Genomic DNA, 10,293 nt, shown 5'->3' with positions numbered 1-10,293 from the left:
ACGGTCGTAAAAAAGACGCCCGCGTCAAAGAAGTGCATGTCACTTCTTGAGACGTAATTGGACCCGTTTTCCATTGACACAATGGAAAAACAGCTTCAATTACGTCCATAATGGACGCTGCGAAAAACGCCTGCAACATGCCATTACGTCTGAAATTCAGGAGCTGTTTTCTCCTGAAAACAGCTCCGTAATTTCAGCCGTAATCGACGCTGCCGTGTGAACATACCCTTAGAATGATGAAAGAGAAGTGAATGACTTTTCAGTTGACCGGTTCACACGCCGTGTATTTGACATGTTTTTTTTTGCATGTTTTACGTGCCAAAAACCACATAAAAAAGCACGCTTGATTACACTTTATTTTGCGTGTTTGGGGGGATTTGTGTGGGGGGTGTGTGCTCGCGGCTGATTCTTCAAAACAGCTGATAAGCGGCTATGAAGTATCAGCGGCGCCCGTGCACACTCCGCTCTGCCAGACACACACACACACACACACACACACACACACACACGAAAAGTCTTAAAGGGGTCGTCCAGGAAAACATGGCGCCGCACCTGTCCTCAGGTCCTGTGTGGTATTACAGCTCTGTCTATTCACTTCAATGGAGGTGAACTGCAATACCAGACACAACCTGAGGATAGGTGCGGCGCTGTGTCTCCAATCCGGACACCCCTTCTGTCCTGAGATGACCCGATGGGGGAGGCGGATGTCAGAGCCACTCACCGCTATCACTGCAGAGAGAACCATACAACTACGGCATGAGGGCAGGGCTTGTCCTGAGTGCACTGTCTCTTGTTATGGACAGATTTATAGTCACATGAACCCCGTCTGCATCAGAACCGGTAACCTAGGTCCGATCACATGACAGAGGGGGATCACCAAAAACCCTGTGCACCCTCAGCCCATCCATCCAGCCCTTTCCTGGTTATATCTGCTTCTGGGAAAGCTGGGTGACCACCATTACCCCTCCTACTGGAGTGTTTGGGGATGTGACTAATGAACCTCTCACACTTCAGTAGGAGGGGAAATGGTGGTCACCCAGCTTTCCCAGACCCCTGAACGGTAAATCTCTCTAGTTGTGCTGAGACTGTTTGGTGATGTGACTAATGAACCTCTCAGTCTCAGTACAACTACAGAGTCTCCTGCACAACTACAGGGGGGCCCGTCGTTTTTCCGCAACGGAATTTGTTGCAGAAAATCCGCAGAAAATACAATAGCGGCAAAGTGGATGAGATTAAACAAGTCTCATCCACACGCTGCATAAATACTGAGCGGAAAAAACGCTCAGAAATGTACCTGCATTGCGGAATTTTATTCCACAGCATGTCAATTGTATTTGTGCAAACGCTGCTTATTTGTTGCGGGTTTTCCACATTAAATTCAATGGGGAGGTGAAACCCGCAAACAGTAGTTGTTGTGGTTTTTTTTGCGGCTGATTCGCAGCGATTCTGCCGCAAAAAACGTAACTTAGATAAAAAAATCTCATACTTACCCAGAAGTCTGTGTTTCTCCCTCCAGCGATGACATTTCATCCCATGTGACCGCTGCAGCCAATCACAGGCTGTAGCGGAGGTCACATGGGATGAAAGATCATCCCAGGAGGCCGGCCCTCTGACATCATCCAGGCCGGCCTCCTGGGATGATTCTTTATCCCATGTGGCCGCCGCTGCAGCCAATCACAGGCTGTAGCGGCGGTCACATGGGATGAAACATCATCCCAGGAGGCTGGTCTGATAGGAGGCCGGCTAAGTGCTGCAGTTTTCCGCAGTGGACATTCCGGGCGAAAAACGTCACCACAGTTTGGTGCCTTTTTTTGCCAGGAATTCCCTGCGGTGCACAGGGCGTATACGCTGCGTGCGCTTACGCAGCGTATCTACCCCGTGTGAACTCAACCTTACTGCAAATAATTTCTCTGCATCATGAGGTTGTTTTTTTTTTTTCAGTGCCAGTAATTTCCATTTAGCATGCTTAAAGAGGCTCTGTCACCACATTATAAATAGCCTATCTTGTACATAATGTGATCGGCGCTGTAATGTAGGCAAGCGTAATCTCGCGACATTACGCTGTAAACTGTCATTTAAAACGAGATTACGCTTGATTTGCTGTAAATCTCACACAGACGCTACAGAAGTGTCAGGATTCTGAATAGACATCACGTCCTAGCTGGAGGTAATGTATATTCACTGTCAGGACATTGGAGTAACGTTAATGTGTGTGTATGTGGCTGCACATAGTGATCTAGTAAGATCACTATGTGCAGAGTAAATGAATGGAGAGAAGTGTATGACGCTGATTGGTCACTGGTTGGTCAGCGTCATACACTTCTCTTTACAACGCCCAGTTGGTAAAAAGGTAAAAAAACGCCCAGTTGTCCATTAAGAAACTCATTAGCATAAAGCTAATATAGGTTATAACTCCGTCAACAATGATAGTTTTTCTAAATAAAAGACACTGTTGTAATCTACATTACAGCGCCGATCACATTGTGTACAAGATAGGCCACTTATAATGTGGCGACAGAGCCTCTTTAAAGAAGCACTCCAATGATTTTTTTATTTTTTTTATTGTGGCCCTCGTTTGTAAAGTACACCTGGTAAAAGGTAGGGCAGGTCATCCTCATACCGAGCCCTTTGTTGCCAAAATATCCCAGCCACAATTATGCCACGTGACCGCACTGTGGCTGGCCAATTACTACAGCGTCTGCTGTGTGGACTACTGTGGGTCTCATAGGAAGGGCTCATTTACACGAGTGTGTTATACGTCCGTGCAACGCGTGAGTTTCACACGCGCCGCACGGACCTATATTAGTCTATGGGGCCGTGCAGACAGGTGCGTGACTTTCACGCAGCGTATGCCCGCTGCGTGAAACGCACATGTCCTATATTTGTGCGCTGTTTGCGCATCACACACCCTTTGAAGTCAATGGGTGCGTGAAAACCACGCATGCCACACGGAAGCACTTCCGTGGGACAAGCGTGATTCGCGCAACAGCACTGTAAAGGATGAATGAAAACAGAATAGCACCACAAAACGGAGTGTCATAATGATGGCGGCTGCGCGAAAAGCACGCAGCCGCGCATCATACGGGGCTGACACACGGAGCTGTTAAGTGCCTTTTGCGCACGCAAAACGCAGCGTTTTTTGCGTGCGCAAAATGCACAAGCTCGTGTAAACCCAGCCGAATGCATAGTGAAAGAGACTTCCGGTCCACACAGCAGACGCTGGAGGCATTGGCCGATCACAGTGCGGTCACGTGACATAATTGCGGCCGGGATATTTCGGAAAAAATGCGCCCTACCTTTTAGCGGGTGTACTTTACAAACGGGGGCCACAATAAAAATAAAAAAATCACTGGAGTGTCTCTTTAAAAATCAGCACTGTATTTACTATGGCAATGATTCCCATTGGAAATCACCTATATTTTGCCTTCCATTTTGTTCACACCGATTCCTAAGCCAAAAAAGGGTCGGAATCGGCTTGCAAAAAAAAGTCTTGTGAACAAGACCTTAGGTAGAAAATATGCGAACACAAAGTAGCTGCACAAAGTCTAAACTTTTTACCTCAGATGTTACTATCTGAAAGTTAACCAAAGCCATGAATGAGTCAAAAAGAATCATGTGACTGAACTATTCCTGATCTCTCCCCCACCCCCTCATTCTGTTGTCAGTGGTTTAACCCAGCGACCAGGAATGTTCTCCCGGAAGTGTGTAGATGCCGGTAAGAGGGCGTGGTGTTGTCTGGGAAAGAAGAGTTCCCTGCATCGTCACGTGACAGAGTCAGTCGCCGGCTCCAGCTGTCGGGTGAGCAGTGTGATTCGGGCTTGGCAGTGAGTAGACGGCGCTGCTCCCTGGTCATGGGGCCGCTGATACTATGAATGAGGATATTGTCGGCGGTGACACGGGTTTTCCTGGGGTTAGGGTGAGCGTGTACTGTGTGTAGTATTGTGTTTCCGCCTCTGTCACATACATGTGTAGCGCTGTGTGAGCGGACACTTATCCATTACTACATGTTGTGTGGGCAGGGACTTGTGTACGTGTGTTATTTCAGAGTGGACATGGTAAAGCGCACACAGGTCAGGAGGTCAAGTTACTAGCAATGAGGAGAAGAATGACTGGTTGTTTGAGTCTCCGCTTTGTGTTTAGACGTGTTCACAGAAATACTTTTCACAGTCTAGGGTTTGCTACAATTGTATCCAGTCTAGGCAATCCTGTGAGAGCATAAGCCTCTCCTGTCCTGATAGTTTGCTACAGTGTGTTAGTAAAATGTATGAGCCTGGAGTCCAGGAGAGCGTTGGCTAGACTGAATACAGCGAGAGAAACTTTTCTATTTTATAGGAAGGTTTCTGCTGTCGGATGACGTACGTATCTTACAGAAATAAATCATGGCACCCCGTATGTACAGCGGTGATCTCCCCTTGATGCTCTAGCCGGGGCCTTTGGGCTACATTCAGATGAGCGTAGCTGAACTCTGACGTGAAACTTTGGTTTTTCACGTCCGAGGAGCACCTGTGCGTTGTCACGGATCCCCCATAGACTAGAGTCTATGGAGGGGTGCGTGACGCGCAGTAAAATAGGTCATGTGCTATTTTATTTTATTTCTTTATGGGCCCTTCACATGCTCCGTTGAAACAACGGTCGTGTGAACGGCCACATGAAGGCTGCGTTCACATCTGTGTCAGGGCTCTGTTCCGTTGGAGCTTTCCGTCGGAACGGAATCCTGACTGATACAAAAGGAAACCTCTGGTTTCCATCACCGTTGATTTCAATGGTGATGTAAGGGCCTGTTGAGGGGTTCCGTCGGAGGTTTCTGTCGGGTGAACCCCTCAACGGAAAGGCAAACGGAAAGCTTATCTTCCGTTTGCATCACCGTTGATATCCATGGTGACGGAAACATTGCTAATGGTTTCCGTTTGTCACCGTTCCGTCAGGTTTCCATTTTTTTGACTGAATCAATAGCGCAATCGACTTGGCCTAAGGCTGAAAAAGAGGCAGAAATCACCACAAAACATCCCATTTTACCTTTCCGAGTAGGATGAGTTTTTTTTTCCATCTGGCAGTTGCCATGGCGACTAGATAGTTGGCCATGGCAACTGGGTTTTAACATGTCACTGACAGCATCATTCACAAAGGTTGGTTGGTAATGGTGTGGCAGATTGGCTCCACAGAAAATAACAAAACACCTATGATTTCGGATAAAACTAGGATTGTGTGCACCAAGGCCTGGTTCACATAGTGCGGTTTGATTTATTTTAGCCTATATTGGATCGGATCCAAAAGGTAGAAGCATAAGCCCAATTGCATATGACAGAGTGCCACTCAGACTGTTTTTCACGGCATCTGAGTGGCACCCAATAATTTTCATGGACCCATTCGCTTTAGTGGGGGAATTGGGTCTGTGAAAACGGACCTGACTCTACGATCCGAGGAAAGATAGGACAGGTTCTCTTTCCACGGATCACGGGCGGGACTCGTGCGGCACTCATGGTCGTGTCTGTTAGGGGTAACGGTGGATAAGTTGTTCTGGTGGGACAACCCCTTTAAGGGCAGTATACTATACAAGACCCTACGCAAGGTTTAGTTTCTCTCATATGTGACCAGCTTATTAGTATTGTGTGTTCACAAAAATCAGTGAGAGCAAACAAATACTGCCAGGATAGTCCATTAACTAGGTGCTAATGGATGTTTACGTGATCAGATGTGCAGAGCTCGGCAGTTCTGCTTCTGCTGTCGTTCTGTCCCCTGCATGGCTCAGTTTTCTCAGAATCATGAGACCTAAGATTAAATATTTATGAACCTAATGTTAATACGAAGAAACTGCATGAATAGCAATCCCATAATAACTGGAAGATAATTGTTTTCCCACTGCTGCCCTACAAATCCTTCAGGAGAATGCTGCTTGCATTTATTGTACTAGGCTGTTACTGACTGTCATGGGTTTAATGCCATGCTTGTTTTGGGCATATATATTACATTTGTAATGTACTGTGCGTAAACATCTAAAGAAACTTCTCCTGCGTTGGCATACACATTACCGGTCCTGTTAAGACAATGGCAGCAGCAATGTTTGTTCAGTTCTAAATCTCCTGAGCTGTTTCCAGTAATTCTGTTAGGCAATGTGTGATGTTTAAAGTTGTGAAATAACTGAAGATTAATGTAGTTTCAGTTTTAACACTATTAATGCAATGTCACATTCTAAACAAACTGACGGGGCTTCTCTCATTGAGACCACCGCCATGTATTGTGTGATGCCGAGCTGTGCCCAGTCTGGCTCTGGAGGACGGCAGTGGACAGCTGCTTCTAGAGTGGTTGTTCATTATTTCTACCCGGAGGTTGCTTTATGGCACCATTATTTTCATAGCGTCAGGGCTCTGTTGATGGGTTCCGTCAGACCTTTCCGTCGGAGGGACCCATGAACAGAAACCATAGCTTCATGTTTGCATTACCACTGATTTTAGTTTGTTTCCGTTTCGTAAGGTTTCTGTTTTGGTGGAAACAATAGCACAGTCGACTATGCTATTGTTTCCGCTAAAAAAAAACGGAACCCTTACGTAACGGAGACAAATGGAAACCATTTGCAACGGAAGCATTACCATTGAAATCAATGGTAATTCAAACGGAAAGCTATGGTTTCCATTTGGTTTCTGTTCGTGTTCCCCTGACGGAAAGGTCTCACGGAATTCATGTAGCTGTCCCCTTACATGGACAGTGATGTCTGGGGCTTCAGGCTAACATCACTGTCCATATATGCTATTAGCACTCTGACCTGGGCTCTGGGGTTGGCCCTGATATCGCTGTGCATATATCAACAGTGATGTCAGGAGCAGAGCTGCAAGCTCTAGCTCTGGGCAAGCCCCTGACATCACTGTCCATATATGGACACTGATGTCAGGGGCTTCCGCCAGAGTTCCGGAGCAGTGCCTGTACTAGTGCTCTGCGACATCGGCTGTGGGATTGCCCCTGATATCGCATTCCGGTCCAGGAGGATCCCCTGACATCACGGTCTATGGACAGTGACGTCAGGGGCTCCTCCAGCAGAGGAATCCCTGGCCAAAGCGTGGGGGATTCCACTCCTAGAGGGAGCCCCAATGGAGCTATCTACTGGGGGTGTGTGTGGCAGTATCTACAGAGGGGCTGCCCAATCTTGACATTCGTGTGTCTGCCAACTGAGCCGCCGGACTGCATTTAGCGACACTTAAGCTGGAAAACAGGATTGTTAAAATAAGCACGTGGAGAAAACACCACAAATTTCTGTTAAAGGCATGGTGTTGCCCGAAAAACATGTTTGTTTTTTTTTTATTAAACATTTAGTGTGTGGGTGATTAAACATTGTTCAAATTTTTTTTATTTTTTTCACGAGTCAGGAAATATTATAAATTATTTCTAATTTATAATACTACCCATTTTTGGTCACTAGATGGAGCTATTTCCCAAAATTGCAGCATTGCAACATTGGGTTAAAAGCTCTCGCTCTAGTGAGCTCTCAGCATCCCCCCCTCCTTTATCCTGGCTAGTGCCGGGATAAACGAGGGGTTTGAACGGTGTAACCTCCTACACTGTGTGTCGCCATTTTTTGAGCTAACACACAGCGTAGTAGGTTTACATACAGTAGTAAACACACACAAACACGAACATACATTGAAATCTCTTACCTGCTCCTGCCGCCGCGGCTCCCTCCGGCCCGTCCGCTCCGTTTGCTGCCGCTGGTCCAAGTGCACAAATCCGGAAGCCGCGACCGGAAGTAGTAATATTACTGTCCGGCCGCGACTTCCGGTCCACAGGAAAATGGCGCCGGACGGCGCCAATTTCGAATTGGACTGTGTGGGAGCGGCGCATGCGCAGTTCCCACACAGACGCCGTACACGGAAGTCAATGGGACGGGAGCCGTTCGCAGTCCCTATGGGACTGTGGCTGCCGTATTCCATGTCTGTATGTGTCGTTAATCGACACAGACAGAAATGGAACAAAATATGGCAGCCCCCATAGGGAAGAAAAAGTGTAAAAATAAGAAAAAGTAAAACACAAACACACAAATGAATATAAACGTTTTTAATAAAGCACTAACATCTTTAACATATAAAAAAATAATTTGTGATGACACTGTTCCTTTAAGTTTAAACCTAGTGGTATTTTTATAGTGTAGTATTGTTATAGGAATGTACGGGGCCATTTTTTTGCTTTTCCATATTTGTTCTTGACTTCTTGCCTTCCAAGAGCCATATTTTTCTGTCAATACAGTGGTGTGAGGGTTTATTCTTTGCGGGGAGAGTTGTAGTTTCTATTGGCACCATTTGAAAGACCATATAATGTAATGGGAAACTTAAAAAAAAATTCTTTGCGGGCTGAAACTGGAAAAAACTGCGATACCGACATTGTTTTTTGGGTTTCGTTTTTATGGCTATCACTGGGCTGTAAAAATGACAACTTAACTTTATTCTGCGGCTCACTACAATTATGGTGATTTTTATATAGGTTTTTTTTCCTTCTATTTTACTACTTTAAAAATAATAAGAAAAAAAAAAAAAATATATATATATATATATATATAATTAATTTTTGTTTCACCACATTCTGAGCGCCGTAATGTTTTATTTTATTTTTTTGTTTTCCGTCAATTGAGCCATGTGAGGGCGTATTTTTGCGGGCTGAGCTGTAGTTTTTATTGGTACCATCTTTTGGTACATACAACTTTTTGATCACTTTTAATAAAAAAAAATTTGACTGCTAAGTTGACCAAAAACAACGAGATTTTGATGTATAATTTATTGTTATATAATTGTATATTGTAATAGTTCGGACTTAGGGTATGTTCACACGCAGTGACCAAAAACGTCTGAAAATACGAAGCTGTTTTCAGGCGAATACAGCTACTGATTTCCAGAAGTTTTTTTTTTTTTTTTTTTAACAACTCGCGTTTTTCGCTGCGTTTTTTACGGCCGTTTTTGGAGCTGTTTTTCAATGGAGTCAATGAAAAACGCCTCCAAAAACATCCCAAGAGGTGTCTTGCAGTTCTTTTGACGAGCCGTCGTATTACGCACCGTATTTTGACAGCGACACGTAAAATAAATGCTCATGGGAACAGAACACTGTAAATCCCATTGCAAGCAATATAGGATTTAATGTATGTCATTGCAAGCAATGTAGGAGTAATGGAGCCGTTTTTTCAGGTGTAACTTCCCGCGTAAAACGCCCGAATTACGTCTGAAAACAGTGCGTGTGAACATACCCTTAAAGGCAACATTCAGACAAGCGTGGGCAACCTTGGATGTGAAATATGTCAGGTTTGACCAATTGACCACAGTGATTGCTGTTCTTGGCTGTTAGTCCTGGGTGTCAGCTGTAAAACATAGTGGACATCCACAACGTATGGAGCACACGTGAGCACGCTCCATACATCAGCCCCCGCACCACAACGTTCTTATTACGTCATGGTGTGCAAGGGGGTTAATCCGCAGCATGTCAATTGTATTTGTGTAATCGCTGCTTTTTTGTTGTGGGTTTTCCCCATTGAATTCAATGGAGAGGTAAAACCCTCAAACAAATGGCAAATGCTGCGATTTTTTGCGGTAGAAAAGCGATTCCGCCGCAAGAATGTTAACTCTGAAAACTATTTTATACTTGCCCATTCTCTGCTTCTTTGTCCAGGCTGGCCTCCTGGGGTGACCTTTCATCCCATGTGACCGCTGCAGCCAATCTCGGGCTGCAACGGTCACTTGGGATGAAACGTTATCCCAGGATTCCGGTCTGCAGGACGTCAGAGGGTAAGAATGTGGGTTTTGGTTTTTTTTTCGCTTGTGTTTTCCGCAGCAGACATTCCGGCTGAAACTGCACTACGATTAGGTGTGTTTTTTTTCGTCCGACATTCCCCGCGGCTGCCTTGGTGGGTATGCTGTATACTTTTACGCAGCGTATCCGCCCCTGTGTTAACATACCCTAAGGCTGGGTTCACACTGCGTCTTTTACAGGAGGAAAATCTGCCTCAATATTCCGTTTGGAATTGTGAGGCAGATTTTCCTCTGCATGCACGCCAATTTTCGCAGCGGTTTTCGCCCGCAGTCTTTGAGCTCCACAGGCATAAAACACTGAGTTATGCTTTCGCTGCCTCCCATTGATGTCAATGGGAGGTTAGAGGCGTAAACGCCCGAATATAGGGCATGTCCCTTTTTCCCGCGTGCCGGTTTTTCTGCTCGTGGGAAAAAACGCCTCTGCCTCCCAATGAAATCAATGGGAGGCATTTTCGGACGTTTTTTGGCGCATTTTCCGACGCGGTTTCCGCGTCAAACTCGTCAAAAAACTCAG

The 10,293-nt window shown here is 45.6% G+C and overlaps 1 protein-coding gene across 5 annotated transcripts in view; it reads left to right on the top strand.

Moving 5' to 3' along the window:
* Window positions 1–3,690: 3,690 nt before the first annotated feature.
* SNX10 (sorting nexin 10) overlaps window positions 3,691–10,293 on the top strand; it is a 39,141-nt gene continuing 32,538 nt past the window's right edge. For 2 of the 5 annotated variants that reach the window (XM_075828645.1, XM_075828647.1), the window contains exon 1: window positions 3,691–3,798. The gene's annotated coding sequence lies outside the window, so the exon portion shown is untranslated. Of the gene's footprint in view, window positions 3,825–3,845; window positions 3,917–10,293 lie in introns of those variants that run through there. The other 3 variants (XM_075828649.1, XM_075828650.1, XM_075828648.1) reach the window with 2 other exon arrangements.

The sequence above is a fragment of the Rhinoderma darwinii genome, chromosome 5 (assembly GCF_050947455.1).
Source record: "Rhinoderma darwinii isolate aRhiDar2 chromosome 5, aRhiDar2.hap1, whole genome shotgun sequence".
NCBI lineage: Eukaryota > Metazoa > Chordata > Amphibia > Anura > Rhinodermatidae > Rhinoderma > Rhinoderma darwinii.
This window is presented reverse-complemented; position numbering and strand designations above follow the sequence as displayed.